This window comes from Mesoplodon mirus (assembly GCF_964341445.2).
Source record: "Mesoplodon mirus genome assembly, chromosome: 4".
Classification (NCBI taxonomy): domain Eukaryota; kingdom Metazoa; phylum Chordata; class Mammalia; order Artiodactyla; family Ziphiidae; genus Mesoplodon; species Mesoplodon mirus.
Window position 1 is genome coordinate 907,586 of NC_138979.1, and position 19,857 is coordinate 927,442.

Genomic DNA, 19,857 nt, shown 5'->3' on the forward strand with positions numbered 1-19,857 from the left:
TGGAGGGCTGGCTTAAGAGTCCATTCAACATCCACTGTGATAACCCCATTTAAAGATGACTTACATAAGCTTCACTTATATTTGAAGATTAGAGATTAAAAATTACTCTTAGGATGGAAGAAAATCTATTCAAATATGAGCAAGAAATCTGGAGTTTAAATTTGTATTAATTCACCTGAGGGGTGTGCGTGTGTTTGTGTAGGGGAAAGGGCTTGAAAATACACACAAATAGGACATCAGCTTCTGGAAGTCATTCTCCCAGCCAGTATATTTTACTTTATACTGTTAAATTAACTTGATGAAAATGTGTTTGGCTAAAAATAAGAGAACAAGAGTAGAGGATGTTATTTATGAGTGTCAAAATTCACTATCTAGACAGACTTTTTCATTTGACTAAAGGAGCAGAAACCCACACGTCAGGAATAAAAATTTTTTTCACTGTGCTGCCGGCAACAGCCTGGAAGAATTCTGCAAAAACTCCGACTGTGAAGAAAGGTACTCCGACTGTGTCATGTCATTTGAGTCCCTGCCACTGTGCTTTGTGCCTTGGCATTATTTACCAGGCTGGTTCTAATTGCCTGAGCAGGGCTTCCATTCTATGTGGAAGAAATGATGTTTCTCTAGCCTCATTTTGCAGAACAAGCCAGATGCAGAATAGATACAGGCTCCGGAAGGTCAGAGAACGGGTGCAGCATGCACTTCCTCTTCTTGGGCAGCTGCACCCCAATTTCCTGTGTGCAGATCAGTGCTTCTGCAGTGTGGTCCCTGGACCAGCAGTACCAGCCTCACCTGGGCATGAGTTAGAAATGCAGATTCTCAGGCTCCACCCCAGACCTCCTTAATCAGACATTCCGGGGCAGGGCCCAGAAACCAGTATTTTAACAGGCTCTCTAGGTAATTCTGATGCTGCTACCATGGGGAACCCCTCCCTTCCCTAATCTCAGGCACCCCAAATCAGGGGTAGTACACAGAACCTGTGCTTGCCCAGTTAATGTCAGGACTTTATCCGAAGCTCCCAGAAGACTCCTGTTCTCCCAGCTGCCTTGGACTCAGTTCCTTGTACAGCTGGCTTGTAATCCCAAGTGGAGAACCTGTCTGAGAATCAAGCCAGTGAGTGGAAGAAAGCCGAGTGAGCTGCGCCAAGCCCTGTGCCTTGGGCAGAGAGAACCAGCTCCTGATAATACCGCTGGAGCCCAACATCAAGACCACTTCAAGCCAGCTCTGCCGTGGGCTATCCAGATACAAACGTGGATTACCTTTTTACTGAAGCCAGTTTGGCCTGGGTATCATGACACTTAAGACTGAAGGAATTCTAAGGAATAAAACATGCAAACACTATTCTAAGCCAGTCAGTGAAGTTAAGTGTTTTTAAAAACCACTAACCTAATGAGAACTCAGTCTTAGCAGAGAAGCTTGCCTCCTGATTTATGAAGAAAATTAAGGACACTTGACACTCTTATCAACGTGGCCCTTCTCTTCCTCCACTCTGGGATAAGGTGATGACTCCTGCGGCGGGCTTCCTCACCCCCTGTGCTGTTGACCCTATGCCTTCCCACGTCTCCCAGGACCTCGCTTCTTATGTCACTCTTTTCCCTACTGTATCCTCACCTCTCTGTCTCTGAAGCCTCCTTGCCTTCAGTCCATAAATATGCTCAAATCTCCCATCCTCTAAGTACAGTCCAGCTTAACTGCCACTCTCATTCAAACCCTGCAAGTAAAGTAGCATCAATTTACTATTTCCATTGCCTCACCTCCTAACGCACTTCAGTGTGACTTCTCCCATCACCACTTACCTGCAAATGTCTCCACTAGGGTTACCGGTGCCTGCACCATGCTGAATCCAGTGGACTTTTCTTGAGTCCTCTCTTGGGTCTGACATCATTGGTCATCCCTCTCTTCCTGGTATTTTCTACTTCCTTGGCTTCTCCAATATCACTCTCTCCTAACTCTCTTCACAGTTTTAGCTTTTCCCTCACCACCTCCTTTATACCTCCTCCTCTGTGTACCTGGTGGAAGTTGGCATTATCTGGGATGCGTTCTCAGCACATTGTTCCTCTCCATGGACAATCCCATCCATTCTCATGTCTCCACTAGCCCTGTGCTCCATGGATTCCAGAGTCTGGATACCTACCCCATTTCCCCCTAAGCTTCTGCCTCTGACAGCTGTCTACTCATCTCATAACCAACACATCCAAAACTGACCCAGTCATACTCCCTCAGCCCCATCAGATCTTCTTGCTACATTTTCTCATTCAGTTGGCAACACCACCACCACCCAGCCACTCAGGTTAGAAACTCGGTTCCTCCCTCTTCCTGACCCCGCACTTCTAATCCAGCGTGTGCATCCTACAGATTTTGCCCACCAAAGACTTCCAGAATCATGTTGCTTCTCTCCATCTCCACCGACTCTCCACATCCAAACAGTAGTTTGGATTATGGTCAGTTTCCCCATGGATTAGGTCTTTCTTTTTCCCTTCAAATTAAGCATTTTACAAGCCTCCAGAAGGCCTAGTATGGAGACACAGCCATACAAGCAAACTCCACTGCCTCCCATCCTGCTCAGTCCCCTTCATTGCCCCCCTATTGCTGACAACAGTGTTTCTCAAGTTGTCAACCCGAGAATGTCCTCACCAGGCTCACCTGGGGTACTTGTGACAGTGCTGATTCCGGAACCTTGCAACAGTCCTACCAAATCATACTCGCCAGCGGGTGCCTAGAAATTCTGAATTTTCACACGTGTCTCAGTGATATACACATTTAAAATTTGGAACCTTTGGCCCAGTGATACACCAGGACCCTCCTGACCCTGGCCCTTGCTCCTCCCATTTTCTTTCTTTCTCACTATTCCCTGACTTTAGCTCCATGCTTTTATAATCCCGAATGCCTGTATTACACTACACTGTGTGTCTCATTCCATGATTTTGCTCGTGCCGCTACTGAAATACCCAGACCCTGTCACTCACTCCACACCCCCACTGCCTGGTTATCTCATATCTATCCACTGAGATCTTCAGCTCCTGTCTCCTCTCTTGCAGCAAGCCTTAAGGTCTTACCCTCCAAATCCTCTTCTCTCCCACATCTTTTCCCCTTCTGTTCAGCAGGCCAGATCCTCTCTTGAGCTTCCACATGTGTATCTCTATTATTGCTCTTATGCCAGTTCTCAAAATTCCTAATTTGTGTGCTTCATTCTCCCTCTACAACGTGAGCACCTTAAAGTCAGGGACTCTATGCTATTCAACCCACTAGTCATCATCCCAAGCACAGTCTGGGTAGATAGCAGGCACTCAAATGTTTCTTCCATAAATGAAGTGTGCATACTTGTTCTCCCTATCCTTGCTAGCTGTTTCTCTGCTACAGCTGTTTCTCTGCAGAGGAGCAAATGGTAAGAGAGCAGGGAGGAGGTGGAAGGTAAGATTAATAGTGACAGTGTTAAGGATGAACAGAAGGGAAGATGCTCATGGAAAAGGGGCCATAAAGGCCATTATAATGGTGGCGAAAGGAGATCATGAGCTTCTGAACAAAGAAGGTGGCAGAGAAGGTAGAGGTAATTTCCTTCTTTTCCTAGTTTGTTGAGAGTTTTTGTTATGAAAAGGTGTTGAATTTTATCAGATGCTTTCTTTGCATTTATTGAGACGTTCATGTGGCTTCTATCCTTCATTCTGTTAATATGGTTTATCACATTAATTGATTTTCATATGTTGAACCATCTTTGCATTCCAGCCATAAATCCCACGTGATCATGGTGTACGATCCTCTTCATCTGCTGCTGAATTCATTTGGCTAATATTTTTTTGAGGATTTTTGCATCTATATTCATTAGGGATATTGGTCTGTAATTTTCTTGTAGCATCCTTGTCTGGCACTGATACTGGGGTAATTCAGGTCTTATAAAATGAGTCTGGGGATTTCCCTGGTGGCACAGTGGTTAAGAATCCACCTGCCAGGCTTCCCTGGTGGCGCAGTGGTTGAGGGTCCGCCTGCCGATGCAGGGGACATGGGTTCGTGCCCTGTTCCGGGAGGATCCAACATGCCGCGGGGCGGCTGGGCCCGTGAGCCATGGCTGCTGAGCCTGCACGTCCAGAGCCTGTGCTCCGCAACGGGAGAGGCCACAACAGTGAGAGGCCCACGTACCACAAAAAAAAAAAAAAGAATCCACTTGCCAATGCAGGGGACACGGGTTCAAGCCCTGGTCCGGGAAGATCCCACATGCTGCGGGGCAACTAAGTCCGTGCGCCCCAACTACTGAGCCTGCACTCTAGAGCCAGCAAGCCACAACTACTGAGCCCGTGTGCCACAATTACTGAAGCCCGTGTGCCTAGAGCCTGTGCTCTGCAACAAGAGAAGCCACCGCAATGAGAAGCCCGTGCACTGCAGCAAAGAGTAGCCCCTGCTTGCCACAACTAGAGAAAGCCCACGCACAGCAACGAAGACCCAATGCAGCCAAAAATAAATAAATTTATTTAAAAAATAATAATAAAATAAAATAATTTTAAAAAATAAAATGAGTCTGGAAGTGTTCCCTCCTCTTCAGTTTTTTGGGAAGAGTTTGGGAAGGATTGGCATTAATTCTTCTTTACATGTTTGGTAGAATTCGCCAGTGAAACCATCTGGTCCTGGGCTTTTTTCTACTGGGAAGCTTTTGACTATTGATTCAATCTCCTTGCTAGTTATAGGTCTGTTCAGACTTCCTATTTCTTCATGATTCAGTCTTGGTAGGTTACATATTTCTAGGAATTTATCCATTTCTTCTAGATTTTGTAGTTTTTTGGTATATGTAAAGGCCATGTAAGAAAAACCCACAGCTAATATCATAATCAATGGTGAAAAACTGAAAGCTTTTCCATTAAGATCACAAACAGGATAAGGATGCCCACTCTCACCACTTCTATTAAACATAGCATTGGAAGTCCTAGCTAGAACAATTAGATAATAAACAAACAAAAACAGAAACATAAAGGTGTCTTAGTCTGTTTCAGGCTGCTATAACAAACTAGCACAGACTGGGTGGCTTATAAACAGCAGAAATTTTTTGTTCACAGTTCTAGGGGCTGAAGTCCAAGATCAGGGTGACAATGTGATCAGGTAAGGGCCCTCTTTGGGATTGCAGACTTCTCATTGTTATTCTCACATGATGGAAGGGGCTAGAGAACTCTGTGGGATCTCTTTTTTAAGAGACCTAATACCAGTCATGAGATTTCCAACCACACTTATGACCCAATCACCTCCCAAAGGGCCTACATTTGGGGTTAGGATTTCAACACACGAATTTTGAGGAGATACAAACTTTCAGACCATAGCAAAAAGGCATCCAAATTGGAAAGGAAGAAGTAAAATTGGTCCTGTATGCAGGTGATATGATCTTATATGTAGAAAACCTAAAGACTCCACACAGAAAAACTGGTAGAACTAGTAAATGGATTCAGTAAAGTTGCATACAACATACAAAAATCAGTTGCATTTCTATACACTAACAGCAAACTGAAAAGGAAATTAGGAAAACAATCTTTTTTACAGTAGCATCAAAAAGAATAAAATACTTAGGAATAAACTTAATTAAGACAGTGAAAGACTTGTACACTGTAAACTATAAAACACTGATGAAAGAAATTAAGGAAGACACAAACAAATGGAAAGACATCCTGTGTTCATGGATTGGAAGATTTAGTATTGTTAAAATGTCCATACTACACAAAGAGACCTACAGATTCAATGCAATCCCTATTAAAATACCAATGGTAATTTTTTTTCAGAAAAAAATTCTATAATTCATATAAAACTGAAAGAGACCCAAATAGACAAAACAATCTTTAAAAAGAAGAACAAAGCTGGAGGCATCACACTTCCTGATTTCAAAATGTATTACAAAGTTTTAGTAATTAAAACAGTATAAATACTAGCATAATGACAGACTTATAGATCAATGGAACAGAAGAGAGAGCCCAGAGATAAATCCACACAAATATATGGTCAACTGATCTTTAACAAGTGTGCCAAAAATGCACAGTAGGGAAAGGATCATCTTTTCAACAAATGGTGCTTGGAAAACTGGATATCCACATGTAAAAGAATGAAATTGGACCCTTATCTCACACCTTACATAAAAATCCATTCAAAATGGATTAAAGATCTAAGCATAAAACCAGAAACTATAAAACTCCTAGAAGAAAACATAGGGGGAAAGCTTCATGACATTGGTCTTCACAATGATTTCTTGGATAAGACACCAAAAGCACAGATAAGTGTGACTGCATCAAACTGAAAAGCACAAGAAATCCAGGAGGGTGAAAGGCAATCAGTGGAATGGGAGAAAATATTTGCAAACCATATGTCTGATGAGAGATTAAGTTCCAAAATATGAAAGGAACTCCCACAACTCAATAGCAAAAAAAAAAAAAAAAAAAAAAAATCCTGATTTAAAAATGGTCTCAGGACTTGAATTGACATTTCACCAAAGATTTACAAATGGCCAAGAGTTTATGAAAAGATGTTCAATGTCACCAATTATCAGGGAAATGCAAATCAGAACAAAAGGGACAACTGCTGTGGGTGTGGAGAAATCAGAACTCCCGAACTCCTTTGCTAGGAACGCAAATGCTGCAGCCACTATGGCAAGCAGTATGGAGGTTCCTCAAAAAACTAAATACAGAACTACCTTATGACTCAGCAATCCACTTAGGGCTACTTATCCAAAAGAACTGAAACGAGGATCTTAAAGAGATTTCTTCCCTCCCACGTTTATAGCAGCACTATTCACAATAGCTAAGATGTGGAAACAACCTAATGTCCATCGATGGAAGAATGGAGTTTTTTAAATGTGCTATATACGTACAACAGAATGTTATTCAGCTTTAAAAAAGATGGAAATCCTGCAATATATGACAACAGGGGTGAACCTTGAGGAAGCTATGCTAAGTTAAGCCAATCGCAGAAGGACATATACTGCATGATTCTGCTTCTTTAGGGTATCTAAAATAGTCAATCTCTTAGAAGCAAAGAATAGAATGGTGGTTGTCAGGGGCTGCGGGGAGGTGGAAATGGGGAGTTGCTGATCAACAGGTATAATATTTGTTTTGCAAGAGGAGTAATTTTAGAGATCTGTTTACAACATTGTGCCTATAGATAACAACAGTGTATTGTAAACTTTAAAATTTGTTAAGAGGGTAGATCTCAAGTGTTCTTACCACAATAAAATAAAAGAGGGAGGGAGAGAGTAGAGAGGATGGAGCTAAGAGATAGGATCCAGTGGCTGAATGTCTGTAGGGGGTGAACATACAAGTTTTCTATTCCTGTGTAACACTTACTACAAACTTAGTAGTTTAAAACAACACCCATTTTTAGCTCACAGTTCTGCAGGTCAGAAGTCCAGGCATGGCTGAGTTCTCTGCTCAGGTCTCCCAAGTCTAACATCAAGGTTTTAGCAGGACTTACTGCTCATCTCACTTGGAGCTCAGGGTCCATTTCCAGGCTCAGCTGGTTGTAGGCAGCATTCAGTTTTTGCAGTTGTAGGACCAAGGTCCTAGCTTTCTTGCTGTCAGCTGGGGACGGCTCTCAGGTCCTAGGGGCTAATCGTATTCATTGCCGTGTGGTCCCCTCCATCCTCAAAACCAGCAACAGAGAATCTCCTCATATCAAATCCTTCTCACACTTCAAATCTTTTTTATTTTATTTTTTCTGTCAGGAAAAGCCCAGTCGCTTTTTAGGGGCATACTTGATTAGACCAGGGTAAATCCCTTTTTTTAAAGGCACCTGATTTGAAACCCTTAATTCCATCGGCCAAATCCCTTTATAGGAACACCTAAATTAGTATTTGATTGAACAACTGGGAGAAGGTGTAGTAGGTACACCAGAGGGTGGGGATTTGGGGGTCATCTCCAAATTTTGCCTAACACAGTAGAGAAGTGAGGGTAGACTGGGAGAGACCTAGCTGGAGACATTGGAGGGTCAGTGAAGCCTGACTAAGGCTGAAAACACAGAAGGTGGGAGAGTTTTGGTGGGAAGGTGAGCTCAGATTTAGAATACATGAGATAAAGAGTTTAAAAGAAAAAAATCTCAACGAAGCAATTTTTTGTATATAAGAATATCTCCTGCCAGCCTGCCTTACAAGGGCTGAGCCCCAACAGTATTTTCTTTCAGAGGAAAACTATTGGTGAAAAAATAAGCTATTAAAAGGAACTGATCTTTAGGGAATATGGGGATAAAATAATTATACTTTATAGAAATATTTTGCTCCTCTCAGCTCTCTGAAAGTTCTAAAGAATATTCTCTAACTCATAATGGGTATAAAATGTGCCTGAAGATGTTTTATTCTCTAATTCTTGAGAGAACCTGGCCCCAAGTTTTCATTACAGTTGGTATTTCCACCCCATGGCAGGAAATGGCAGTCTGCTGGATAACGGTGCTGTACCAGTGGAAGACCTCAGTGTGAGAGGTTGCAAGGTAATGTTCCTCCTTCCTCCAAAACCTATCCATAAGTCTAAACTATCAACTACCCAGGGCAGCACTTCCAGAGACTGAAACGGCTTTCCACTGTCTAGTTATATACTTTTCCATTATTCCTTCTACCTTCCCACAAATTCTTGAGATGCCAGGCATTGCAGGTGGGGGAGAAGCACAGTGTAACCAACCCTCTTCTCTCATCCTGCAGAGATGAGGACATAGGAGGCGACACACTTAAGGATAAATAACTGCACGGTAACTGGCCCATTGCTGATAGACATGTGCATGAGGTGCTGGAGAGATCAAGGATGGAAATGAAGGTCAAAATCCAGCCAGGGGACGGATCATGAAAGCCTTTTCATACGAGGACTGGCTTGTTTTATCTTGCTTTGTATTATAGATGCCTGGGAGCCAGTTCTCTATCTGTGGGGTTTCTTTTAATTTCAGAATTTGTCTCTCTTATTTTTTGTACAACTTTATTGAGGTAACATTTAGGTACAAGGAGCTGCATGATGCTTAAAGTGTATAGTTTGATCAGTTTTGAAGTCATTACCATAATGAAAATAACAAACGTAGTCATTATCCCCTGAAGTTTCCTCGCAGCCCCTGGTAATTCCTCTCTTCCTTCCCCTCATCCTGGCAATCACTGATCTGCTTTCTGTCATTATGGATTACCCTGAATTTTCTAAAGTTTTCTATAAATGAAACCATACAGTATGTTCTCTTGTCTAGCTTCTTTTATTCACCATAACCATCTTGAGATTCATCCATATTGTTGCATGTCTCATTAGCTTATTCTTTCTTATTGTGGAGCTCTAGTCCATTGAGTGGATAAACCATAATTTGCTTATCCTTTTTGCCTGTTGATAGGTGTTTAGGTTATTTCCAGTTTGGGGCTATTTCAAATCATGCTGACATGGACATTTGTGTACAAGTTTTTATGTGAACTTATGCTTTTGTTTTTCTTTGATGAATATCTAGGAGTAGAATAGCGGCGTTGTGTGACAGAAGTATGTTTCACTTAAGAAACTGCAAACTTGCTTTCCAAAGTGGCTGTGCCATTTTGTCCTTCCCTCCAGCAATGTATGAGAGTCCCAGCTGCGCCACATCCTTGCCACCACTTGGGATGGTCAGTCTTTTTCATTTCAGCCAACCTGAAGTCTGAATTAGTGGTGTCTCATTATGGTTTCAATTTGCATTTCCCTGTTGACTAATGACATTGAGCATATTTTTATATACTTATTGGCTATATATATATATATATATTTTTTTCTTTTCTGAGGTATCTGTTCAAACCTTTTGCTCATTTTTTATTATTGAGTTGTAGACACTGAGGGGATGTAAGCAAGAGACTGCCATAATCAAATTTATGTTTTAGAAAAATCACTCAAGCAGGAAATATTGAGGATGAGTCACACCAGGGCCGGACTGCAGAAGAGAGGCCAGTGGGGTTATTGGAATAGGTCCAGCAACAGATGCTAAGATAGTGGCATTGGGTTAAGGAGAGACATCTCTGAGGTAGAACTGAGAGGTGCTTGTGACCATTTTTGCACATGAAAGTTAATCAAGGGAATCAAATTCAGTTGGAAATGAGGGTCTAGAATTCAAGAAAAATAATACCTATATAACACTCACTATGTGCCAAGCATAGCTCTGGGCATCATCACAGGTATTAACTCAGTTAACTAGTTATTTACACCTAAATTTGTCTGCTTCCTGCCTCCTCATCTCTGCAAGATGACCAAAGAAAAGGTTTAGTTACACTGGGTTCCTCTCCCCCTCATAACAATCCTAGTCAGGTGGGCGCTATTATTATTAACCCACATTTTACAGATGAGGAGACCGAGACACAGAGTGAATATTAAATGTATAGAAGACAGTACGGTTTAAAGGCTAGCAAAATGTGGTTTAGGCAGCAGGCGACTCGGACTTTAAAAGCTATATCTATCATATACTGGCTGCATAACCTTGGGCAAGTGTTTTAGACTATATGCAACTCCTTTTCAGATTGTTGTGAACAGTGAATGAGGATACATGTTAGCAGTTCCTAGAACAAAATATGTGCCCAACATGCTTTCCAGTAGATGCAGCCACAGGGAAGAATGAGATTGTCCAGGGAAAAGAACAAAGATGGGGAAAGATGGAACTGAAGAAGCATCACCTTGGTGGACAGAGTGTGAGGAATAAAGAAAAGGAAACTGGGAGAACACATGTTCGTAATACATCAGGACTACACAGTAGGACACAGATTAACCTCCTAGCTTTCTAATGAGGGCAAACGGGTACATATCTTGTACACTAGACTCTATGTCAAGACACACTTTCTACAAAATAAAGAACTTCTGGAATATATTGTAACCAAAGTTGAGGTGTGATATTTGTGAGGCATTCATTCATTTTTTTAAAAATTGAACTACAGGGCTTCCCTGGTGGCACAGTGGTTGAGAGTCCGCCTGCTGATGCAGGGGACACGGGTTCATGCCCTGGTCCGGGAAGATCCCACATGCCGCAGAGTGGCTGGGCCCGTGAGCCATGGCTGCTGAGCCTGCGTGTCTGGAGCCTGTGCTCTGCAACGGGAGAGGCCACAGCAGTGAGAGGCCCGCGTACCGCAAAAAAAAAAAAACACCTGAACTACAAAAGCACGATGTGCTAAATAAAAAACAATTCAAATAATACAAAAAGGTACGTACTAAAAAGCAAGACTTCTCAGTACCGCCACTCTTCCTAGGTGGACCACATTAACAGTTGGTTTGGCACCTTCATACCATTTTTTATATACCTTTACATACAAGAATGTAACATCCTTTCAGGTCTATACACATTATTAATATGTACATTATAATAAAATAATACAGAAAGAACCACCTCATATTTTACAATGGTAGCATAGTGGTCAAAACTATATTTTACAATTGTATATCATTCTCTCACTGCTAATAGTAAGACTGATTATAATTTTTCCAAAATAAATTCTACTGCATTTGACATTCCTGTACAAATATGAGTTTGCAAATGAAACTGGTCTAGGGCCAAGTGTATTTTAAATTTTCAGGGAACTGCAAAATTGCCCTGCAAAAATGTTTTAGCAAATTGAAGCCCACCACTATAAAATAATAGCTAATATCTATTGAACATTAACCAGATACAAATACTGTACTGGGGGCTTTATGTAAAACATCTCAACAAACCCTACTGTGTTGTCCTGTTACTACTACTTCTGCTTTATAGATAAGGAAATGAAGGTGCAGGGAGGATGAGTAATTTGAATGAGGTAACATAGCTAAGAAGTGATATAGGAGTGATTTAAATCCAAATACTTTAAATGTATTATTGTCTGTAAGTTTTGCTGATTCTTTTACCTACCACTCTTGGTTTTATTCATAACTTCCTCTTTCATAAATTCATTTTCATTGCTGGAGTACATCTTTGAGTCTTTTCTTCCAGGAAGAATATAAGGGTGACAAAACTGGCTATGTCCTTGTACGCCTAAGTGAGTCTGTTTTATTGCCACTCTTGAATGATAGTCTAGCTGGTTACAGAATTCTAGACTTATACTCATTTCCCCACAGTACTTGCTGTGCCTTTGTTATCTAATATCCTATTGCACATGAGGCATTGGATGCCCAGCAGGTTTTTCATTTCCTTCTAGGTAATCTCACTCTCTCTCTTTCCCCCATTCTATCATGCTATGGGACTCTTTCTATTGCTGAGGTTCACAAATTTATGAAAGAAGTACTTAGAACTTTAAAGTGATTCTATCTTCAATTTAGGTAAATATATTGTTTATGTCATGTTTTTAGCTTAATTTTCTCCTAATGAGAAACTGTACTACATGGATACTGGATCTCCTGGATCTACTTTCTTTTTTTTAAATTAAAATATAGTTGATTTACAACATCATATTAGTTTCAGGTGTACAACATAGCAGCTCAACATTTTTATAGCTATACTCCATTTAAAGTCACTACAAAATAATGGTTATATTTCCCTGTTCTGTACAATACAACCCTGTAGCCTATCCACTTTGTACATAGCAGTTTGTACCTTTCAATCCCCTCCTGCCTCTCACTCCCTCCATCTCCCCACTAGTAACAACCAGCCTGTTCTCTATACCTGTGAGTTTACTTCTGTTTTGCTGTAGTCATTCATTTTAATTTTTAGATTCCACATACAAGTGATAACATACAGTATTTGACTTTCTCTTTCTGACTTATTTCACTAAGTGTAACACCCTCTAGGTCCATCTATGTTGTTACCAATGGTAGAATTTCATTCTTTTTATTTATCTGTTGATGGTCATGAAGGTTGCTTCCCCATATCTTGGTTATTGTAAATAATGCTGCTATGAAAATTGGGGTGCCTATATTTTTTTGAATTAGTGTTTTCATTTTCTTCGGATATATACTTAAGAGTGCAATTGCTGGATCATATGGTAGTTCTATTTTCAGTTTTTTGAATCTCTATACTGTTTCCCATAGTGGCTACTACACTAACTTACATTCCCACCAACTGTGTACTAGGGTTCCCTTTTCTCCATATTCTCGCCAACATTTGTTATTTGTGTTCTTTTTGATGACAACTATTCTGACAGATGCGAGATGATATCTAATTGTGATTCTGATTTGCCTTTCTCCGATGATTAGCAATGTTGAGCATCTTTTCATATGCCTATTGGCCGTCTGTATATCTTCTTTGTAAGACTGTCTATTCAGCTCTTCTGCCCATCTTTTAATTGGATTGTTTTTTTGATATTGAGTTTTATGAGCTGTTTATATATTTTGGATATTAACCCCTTATCAGTCATATCATTTGCAAATATTTTTTCTCATTCAGTAGGTTGTCTATTTGTTTTGTTGATAACTTCCTTTGCTGTGCAGAAGCTTTTAATTAGGTCCTATTTATTTTTGCTTTTGTTTCTTTTACCTTAGGAGAGAGATCCAAAAAAATATTGCTATGATTTATGTTATACAGTGTCTCCCTATGTTTTCTTGTAGGAGTTTTAGGGTTTCAGGTCTTACATTTAGCTCTTTAATCCATTTTGTTTTTGTATATGGTGTGAGGAAATGTTCTAATTTCACTCTTTTACATGTAGTTGTCCAGTTTTCCCAGAACTGCTTATTGGAGAGACTATCTTTTCTCCATTATATATCTCCTTTGTTGTGGATTAGTTGACTGTAAGTGCATAGGTTTATTTCTGGGCTCTCTATTCTGTTCCATTGATCTACGTGCCCATTTCTGTGCTAGTACCATGCTGTTTTGATTACTGTAGCTTTATGGTATAGTCAGACAGCATGATACCTGAAGCTTTGTTCTTTCTTCTGAAGATTGTTTTGACTCGTTGGGGTTTTTTGTGGTTCCATAAAAATTTTAGAATTATTTGTTCTAGTTCTAGTGAAAAACGTAACGGGTATTTTGATAGGGTTTGTATAAATTTGTAGATTCCTTTGGGTAATACGGACATTTTAACTATATTAATTCTCCCAATCCATGAACACAGGATATCTTTCCATTTCTTTGTATTATCTTCAGTTTCCTTCATCAATGGTTTATAATTTTCAGAGTATAGGTCTTTCACCTCCTTGGTTAAGTTTATTTCTAGATACTTTATTCTTTTTGATGCAATTTTAAATGGGACTTTTCTTGTTTTCTCTTTCTGTTAGTTCATTAATAGTGTATAGAATATAGCATATGTCTATATATTAAACTTGTAATCTGCAACTTTATTGAATTCATTGATTAGTTCTAATATTTTTTTGGTGGAGACTTTAGGGTTTTCTATATATAGTATCATGTCATCTGCAAACAGTGATGGTTTTTCATCTTCCCTTCCAATCTGGATGTCTTTTATTTCTTTTTCTTGTCTGATGTCCATGGCTAGGACTTGCAGTACTATGTTAAACAGAAGTGGTGAGAGTGGGCATCCTTGTCTTGTTCCTGATCTTAGAGGAAATACTTTCGAGTTTTCACCATTGAGTATGATGTTAGCGATGGGCTTACCATATATGGCCTTTATTCTGTTGGGTTATGTTCCTCTATACTCACTTTCTTGAGAGTTTTAATCATAAATGGATGTTGAATTTTGTCAAAAGCTTTTTCTGCATCTATTAAGATGAACATATGATTTTATTCTTCACTTTGTTAATGAGGTGTATCACATTGATTTACAGATATTGAACTATCGTTGCATGCCTGAATAAATCCCATTCAATCATGACATATGATCCTTTTTATATATTGTTGAATTTGTTTTGTTAATATTTTCTTGAGGATTTTTTGTATCTATATTTATTAGAGATACTGGCCTGTAATAATTTTCTTTAATCTTTTTTCTTTCTTCCTTTCTTTCTTCCATGTCTTTGTCTGGTTTTGGTATCAGGGTAATGGTGGCCTCGTCGAATAAATTAGGGAGTGTTCCGCTCTATTTTTTTGGGAATAGTTTCAGAAGGATAGGTATTAGGTGTTTATATGTTTGGTCGAATTCTCCTGTGAAGCCATCTGGTCCTGGACTTTTGTTTGCTGAGAGGTTTTTTTTAATACAAATTCAATCTCACTACTAGTGATCAGTCTGCTCAGATTGTCTTTTTTCCTTTTTCAGTCTGGGAGTTTGTATGTTTCTAGGAATTTTTCCATTTCTTCTAGGTTGTCCAATTTTTTTGGCATATAACTGTTCATAGTATTCTCTTATGCTTTTTTTGAATCTTTGTGGTATCAGTTGTTATTTCTCTTCTTTCATTTCTTATTTCATTTGTTTGGGTCCTCTCTTTTTTTTTCTTGATGAGCATGGATAAAGTCTTATCAATTTTTTCTTGTTTATTTTTTCAAAAAAAACAGCTCATGATTTCTTTGATCTTTTTTATTGTATTTTTGTTGTTGTTCTCTATTTTTAAATTTCCTCTCTGATGTTTATTATTTCCTTCCTTCTGCTGACTTTGAGCTTTGCTTGTTCTTTTTCTACTTCCTTTAACTGGCAGATCAGCTTATTTGAGATTTTTCTTGTTTCTTGATGTTGGCTTATGTGGCTATAAACTTCCCTCTTAGAACTGCTTTTGCTGCATCCCATAGATTTTGGAGTGTTGTGTTTCCACTTTCATTTGTCTCAAGGTATTTTCTGATTTTCTGCTTTCTCTCTTCATTGACCCATTGGTTTTTTAGTAGCATGTTTTTAGTCCCCACGTTTGTTTTTCTCATTTTTCTTTCTGTAGTTGATTTCTAGCTTCATACCACTGAGGTTAGAAAAAATGCTTGATGTAATTTCTATCTTCTTAAATTTGTTGAGACTTATTTTATGGCCTAGCAGGTGGTCTATCATGGAGAACTTTCTATGTGCACTTGAAAAGAATGTGTAATCTGCTGTTTTGGGATGAGATGTCCTGTAGATATCTATAAAGTCCAACTGGTCTATTGTGTCATTTAAGACAAATTTTGCCTTATTGATTTTGTGTCTGGATGATCTGTCCACTGATGTAAGTGGGGTGTTACAGTCCCCTACTATTATTGTTTTATTGTCAATTTCTCCCTTTATGTCTGTTAATATTTTCTTATTTAGGTACTCCTGTATTGGGTGCATATATGTTAATGACTGTGATATCCTCTTTTTGTACTGATACTTTTATAATTATATAGTGCCTTTCTTTGGCTTTTGTTATAGACTTTGTTTTGAGGTGTATTTTGTATAATAGGAGTATAGCTATCCCTGCTTTCCTTCTGTTTCCATTTCCATGAAATATCTTTTTCCTTCCCCCTCACTTTCAGTGTGCGTGTCTTTAGCTCTAAAGTGAGACTTTTGTAAGCAGTATATGGGTCTTTTATTTAATCCAATCTGCCACCCTATGTCTTTTAACTGGAGCATTTTAATTGATACTTAAAGTGATTATTGATAAGTATGTACTTATTCCCATTTTGTTATTTGTTTTCTCGTTGCTTTTGTAGTTCTCTGTTCTTTTCTTCTTTTTGTTTCTTCCCTCATGGTTTGATGATTTTCTTTAGTGGCATGCTTGTGTTCCTTTTTTCCCGTAGTTTTTGTGTATCTATTATGGGTTTTTGATTTGTGGTTACCAAGGAGTTCATATATGTTGACTGGAACTATATCTACTTGTTTTAAACTGGTAGTCACTTAAGTTCAAACACATTCTAAAAGATCTTCATTTTTTACTCCCTTTCCCCCCATTTTGTGTTTTTGATGTCATATTTTACATCTTCATGTTTATCCCTTCACTATTTATTGTAGTTTTAGATGATGTTACACTTTTTTCTTTTAATCTTCGTACTAGATTATTTAAGTGGTTGATTCTTTGCCTTTACTCCTGGGATTTTTCCTTTTCTACAGATACTTACTTCTTCTTGTAACCTTTTCTTTTCTACACAGAGAAGAACCTTTAACATTTCTTTTAGGGTAGGTTTACTATTTATGAATTCTTTTAGTTTTTGCTTGTCTGAGAAATTCTTTCTCTCTCCTATTCTAAGTGATTATCTTGCTCTGTAGGGTATCCTAGGTTGCAGGTTTTTCCCTTTCAGCACTTTAAATATATCTTGCCACTCCCTTCTGGCCTGCAAAGTTTCTGCAGAAAAAGCTGATAGCCTATGGGGGTTCCACTGCATATAACTCTTTGTTTTTCTCTTGGTGATTTTAGAATCTCTCTTTAACTTTTGCCACTTTAATTATGACATGTCTTGGTGTGAATGTGTTTGCAGTCACCTTGTTTGGTACCCTCTGTGCTTCCTGTACCTGGATATCTGTTTCCTTCTTCAGGTTTGGGACGTTTTCAACCTAATTTCATCAAATACATTTTTGACCCCTTTCTCTCCCTCTCTTCTCCTTCTGGGACCCCTGTAATGTGAATGTTGGTACACTTGATGGTGTCCCAGAGGTCCCTTAAACTGTTCTCATTTAAAAAATTTTTTTATTTTTGCTGTTCTGATTGGATAATCTCCATTACTTTGTCTTCCAGATCACTTGTGCATTCTTCTCTATCACCTAGTCTCCTGTTAATTCCTTCTAGTGTTTTTCATTTGTTACTATATTCTTCATTTACGACTGGTTCTTTTTTACATTTTCTAGCACCTTGTTAAAGTTCTCACTGTGTTCATCTATCCTTTTCCTTAATTTAGTTAGCATTCTTAATGCTAATGCTTTGAACTCTTTATCTGGTAAATTTTATTGTTTCATTCGTTTTTTTTTTTTCCAGGGGTTTTCTCTTGTTCTTTCAACTGAAACAAATTCCTCTGTCTTCTCATTTTGCTCATCTTTCTCTGAGTCTATGAATTTAGGGGAAATAGTTACCTATTCCAGCCTTGAAGGGATGTCCCCATATGGGAGCATCCCTGTACAGTTGCATATGCCCTGTAGCTTTGGCGGGAGAGCTGGATCTGATGTGAGCACCAGTCATGCTTCCTCCAGGGTGTGCTGGCACCTGTCATCTTGGTAAGAGTTGGGACTGGAGATGGACAGGCTAGAGCCATGGCCAGGTGTTTGTGCCAGGGCTTCTCCTCTGGTCAGTAGCCAACATCACTCTATTGCAGGGTTGTTCAGGTCCCAAGTTGCTGAAACAGAAGTCCTGAGGCTCAGGTCCAAGCTGACTCTCTTCTGTCAAGTGTGTATTCTCCTGTCTCTTAGCACCAGCACCCTCACCCTAGAGGGGAGCAGCACTGGAGCAAGAGGGGCTGCAGTGGGTGCCTGGTGTGGATCAGGGTATGGACTGTGGCAGTCCTGGCCCCAGAGTCCTGGACCTCTCTGTAAGCACCTGTAATGGCTGTCCCTGCCCCATTCAGAGGCCATTCCAGGTCCAAGCCAGTTCCGTCCCTCACAACTGAGCACTCCTCTCCTCCATGGCTGCTGCCATCCTAGTGTGGAGCTGTGTCACAGAGCAAATGGCGCCTGAGTGGGCGCTCGGCTCAGGCTGGGGTATGCTGCAGGGTGGTTGGGGGAAACCGGCCAGAGTCCCGTGCAGTTTCAATCTGCTCTCTCTGCTTTGTTTCAGGAGTAAGCAAGTCTGTGCACTCTCCTCACAAGCGGAGTCTAGGTTTCTTACAGCCCTCCGGTTAGTCCCACTAATTTTCAAACCAGCTAAGGTGACTCGTCTTTTCAGTGTCAGACCCCAGGGCTGGGGTGCAGAATATGTGGCTCGAAGCCCTCATTCCCCAGGGGGAATCTTTGCCTACGTATCCCCCTCTTCTTCTGGGTCCCCTTCCAGGGGCACAAGTTCCAATCTGATCGCTTCTCTTTCCTTCCTACCCAATTCCGTGTGGATCTTTCTTACAGCCTTGGTTGCACAGGAGTCTTTCTGCCAGCCTCTAGCTAGTTTTCAGTGAGAATTGCACCACATGTAACTGCACTTTGATGTGTTCATGGGGAGAGGTTAGCTCTGTGTCCTCCTACTCTGCCATCTTGATCTCCTCCCTTTGGATTTACTTGCCATGTCTCACAATTTTTCTCAGTTTTCATCCTTATGCTATTAAAATTATGTTCTGGGAGAGTCTGTGATCTTTCAACTTAGTATTTGGGTCTGTAGTAATGTCTACTCTCATATAATCTCATTATATGTTTTTGGAAAATATTATCAACTTTAAAGCTATTTTCTTCTGCAGCAGTATCCCCAAGGATAGTACTTGATGCTCAGTCACATATTAATCATATCAAAGCATAATATTAAAACAGGATGAGCAGTACAGCTCAAAGGGTGCAAAATAGATGGGATTTGAATAGCCATCCATCTGAAGCAGCAATAATCACTCCTATCATACTCAATGGTCTCTTTCTATAAGAGAGATTTTTGTGACATCCCTTCTGTTATCCTGAAATGAAATCCACAGATATAGTGTAGTCTGAACAGTTAAAAAGAAACCCCAGGGACTTCCCTGGCAGTCCAGTGGTTGATAATCCACGCTTCCACTGCAGGGGGCACAGGTTCAATCCCTGGTTGGGGAACTAAGATCCCGCATGCCACGCAGTGCAGCAAAATAAAATAAAATAATAAAAAATAATAAAATGGAACCCCAGTGTAATATAAGGGAGAAGGAAAAGGAGAGCAATGGAAAGTAAAATAGCTCACATTGTGAGATGTAAATGCTCAAGCAGCAGTTCCCCAAAGACAGCAGTGATCACGTGCATGGGGAAGGTTCACACATCGTGGCATGGGTGTGTCCTGACATGCAATGTTGGAGACTGACAGCATGAGTGGTATTGCCATTAGTGACATGATGTTCCAAAATAGTGAAAAACTCTTGGTAAACTTCTGAAAAAATGAAATACTATCTTCCTTTGATTTACATGGTAGCGCATTCCTGGAAAAGTCAGTGTATATTACAACCTAGCCAAAATACCACTCATGTTATTCTTTCCGGAGTTGCTTGAGCCAGTGTTTATTTTTATTTTTTTTTCCTTTGGAAAGCTTTTAAGGCAACAAGTTTTCCTGAGCTCAGTCT

At 39.8% G+C, this 19,857-nt stretch overlaps 1 protein-coding gene across 2 annotated transcripts in view; it reads right to left on the bottom strand.

The window, feature by feature from the left end:
• Positions 1–19,857, bottom strand: part of ODAD2 (outer dynein arm docking complex subunit 2) — a 240,839-nt gene that overhangs the window by 217,100 nt on the left and 3,882 nt on the right. Inside the window, exon 2 of one of the 2 annotated variants that reach the window (XM_082618220.1) lies at positions 7,429–7,597. The exons of the other annotated variant lie outside the window; for it this stretch is intronic. The gene's annotated coding sequence lies outside the window, so the exon portion shown is untranslated. The remainder of the gene's footprint in view (positions 1–7,428; positions 7,598–19,857) is intronic. 2 annotated transcript variants of the gene reach the window in all.